The sequence below is a fragment of the Crocodylus porosus genome, unplaced genomic scaffold (genome assembly GCF_001723895.1).
Source record: "Crocodylus porosus isolate Cpor-Errol unplaced genomic scaffold, CroPor_comp1, whole genome shotgun sequence".
NCBI lineage: Eukaryota > Metazoa > Chordata > Crocodylia > Crocodylidae > Crocodylus > Crocodylus porosus.
The window spans coordinates 1,249,957-1,252,850 of record NW_017728913.1 but is presented as its reverse complement, the minus strand read 5'-3'; positions in this window follow the sequence as shown (position 1 = coordinate 1,252,850).

The following is a 2,894-nucleotide window of genomic DNA, read 5'->3' as shown; positions in this document are numbered from 1 at the left end:
GCCCCACCCCCTCCACTCATTACAGTCTCTGTTTCTGTTCCTCTCTCTCCCTTACTGTCAGAAGCTGTTTGGACTCAATTCCTTCTCTGGAGCACAACATGTGGAAACTTAGACCTTGCCAGGCTGTGCAGTGGTGGTAGTGCTGCTGACTGGCAAGACAGGGCATGGAGTTTCCATGTGTTCTGTGCCCAGGAGGGAATCAAGTCCAAGCCGAAGTCAAGCTGTGCCTGACAGTAAGAGGCGGGCAGGGGCTTCAGGGGGCAGAGGCTGCAGAAGAGAAGTGGAGATGGGGCAGGAGGTTGCTGTGAGTCTGATTTTGGGTCCAAGCTCATGGCCAGAGTCAGAGCTACAGCAGCCACTTGCTTTGTATGCAAATCTAAGATGAAATGTTCCTTCACCATGCTGATGTCGGGGGAGGGGGAGGGAGAGGACCTCACCTTGGATTAGAGTAAATAGTTACTCCTGAGCTGCTTTCTTAGTGCAGTGCATAGCCCAAACAGTCGAGCTGGAATACTTCCCTCAAATTATAAAGCATCTGCTGGACTACTTTTGCAGCTGTCAAGGTCCTCATTATGTGGACAGTAGCTCCATAAAATGGTAAATAGACCTCTCTTGGCTAATTTTGACAAGTTTTCAGTGCTCTACCTATTACCCACCATATCATTCCTGATCAAGCCCTTTTATCAAGTGGAACCACTCTGAGCCTTTCACTGTCTTGAGCATCTTGCCAGGAGTAAAATTGGAGAATCAGAACATGAGTTAATACTTACACTAAGAAAAGAGGCAGATGCAGCCAGCTGCAAAATGTTTAATTTGAGTTAGGTCTCTGCTAAATTGAAAGGGCTAGCATCTAGAAAGGCACACTGGGAGAAGAATGTTAGTGTAAGGTATCAAACCTACGTTAAAGGGGGGAAGTAAGTGGAAAAAGACCACAAGAAGCCGGTGACTTCTTTTTTGTAGTTGTTTTCTCTTTTTGCTTTTAAGTAAGTGAGCAATCACAGTTATATCAGAAATCCTGTGTTTGTATTGGAACAAAAATATCCCACTATAACTGCAAATCATTCTTTGCAATATCCTGGGATAAACTGTTACTACCTTTTATCTGGGAATTTTTTTTAGAATTTATCCAGGACACTGGACTTAGGCATCTGTATGATTGCACTTTGTCCTGGGATAAAATAGTTTATCCCAGGATCAATGCAATGTCTGTTTGCAACGACAGTGAATATGTTCTTTGAGCTGACTTTATAAGCCATCCTCCTTTGAATGATTACCATATTTTATCAAATAGAAGATGACCCCCTAATATATTAGATTATATATATATGGAAAAATTAGATCTCGTTATAACTTTCCAAGTATAGAATCTAATTATTGTAGGCTTGCCTTGAATTTGCCCCTTTTCCATTGCTACAGCTCGGGAAAATAAATCTGGGTGGGATCAGATGGCCCTTTGGTCTTTGTTTCCCCTCAACGTTTCCCCCCCGGCAGTCCCTTTCTCCTCTCCTTACTGGTAGACCCTGCTCTCCCTGAGCATGTAGAAGCGAAGAGCAAATTTCAACACAATGACCTTGAAATTAAACATGGCTGTAGCAATTTGCTTATAGTACCCATGCATTTAGTTTATCCAGGATTGATGCATGTTACCTTCTTTTGAAACTGATGCAAGTTTTAGCATAGCTACTCCATAAACACACTTTTGAACAGCACTTTGGCACCTATTTCTATTTAGCACAAACTCTTTTTTATTTCATGGGCCAAATAAGCTCCAGAGTTATTTGGGTAAATCCAGTAGTCAAGTTCCAAAATTCAACTGAGGAGAGCTCAGTTGTCAAGTCCATGTAGCTCTACCCCCAGACAAATATCCTTCCTCCCAGACCCATTGGATATTCCCCAAAAACAGGCAGGCATCCTAAGTACAAGGCCTGGGCCTCAAGAGCTTGAAGTTCAGATGCCGTCAGTCTTGCTTGCTCTTAGCTAAAAGGCTGAGAAGCAGTTATATTACTTCAAAGCCAAAGGCACATAGTTTACCACAATGTTTAAACCCCATCAGTCAACAGCATTTCAAGCCATGGTGATGCCAAAGCTCAATACTGCACAGTCTTTGCGTGTACTCCAGATATCTCTGACAAAGGATCCATGTGCTGATTAGATACCTGGAACCAGATGTTCTTATCCCAAGTCTTAGGATGCTCCAAAAATTAGTATGCAGGGCTACCTGGTCTGGCTTCAAGTTATGGAGGACATGGCCACACTAATCATATGTGCCAGACTGAGAGAGAGGCCAAGAAATAAATTCTTGGTATACTGTATTGTGGCTCACCAGGACTTGACAATGGTGGTGAGGGGAACTGTGCTTAATGGGCACTGCCATATGTCTTACTCAGACTGTACTAACCTATTCTTGTGGTAGCACCATAGATTCTTGGCCACTCCTTGGTGAAGATTAAGTATTGTAGACAGGCAGAGACCTAGTTTTACTGCCTTGATTGATACCAGGAGCACCAGGGGGATAGAGGATGGATGAAGGTAGGAAAGAAAGGTGTTGTGGGAGCGGCAGTTTTGGAAGAGGCTTTCCTGAAGGAAGCAATGAGGTAAGTGTCCAGGTGGCAGGAAGAACAGAAGAAGAGGAGGAGAGGGGGTCTGGAGAGAGAAATGAGGGAGGAAACAGTAATTGAAGGGAAGACAAAGACTAGTAGGAGAAATAAGCCAGGCCTGCAAAGAGAAAGAAGATGGGAGGGAGCAAGAGACAGAGTGGCAGGTAATCTATGTCTAAGAGTAAGAGCAGTATTAACTCTCTTAATTAAGAAGGACGTGGGCAGTGGGGTTCCGCAGGGCTCGGTCCTCGGGCCCGCACTGTTCAACATCTTCATCAGTGACTTGGATGACGGGGT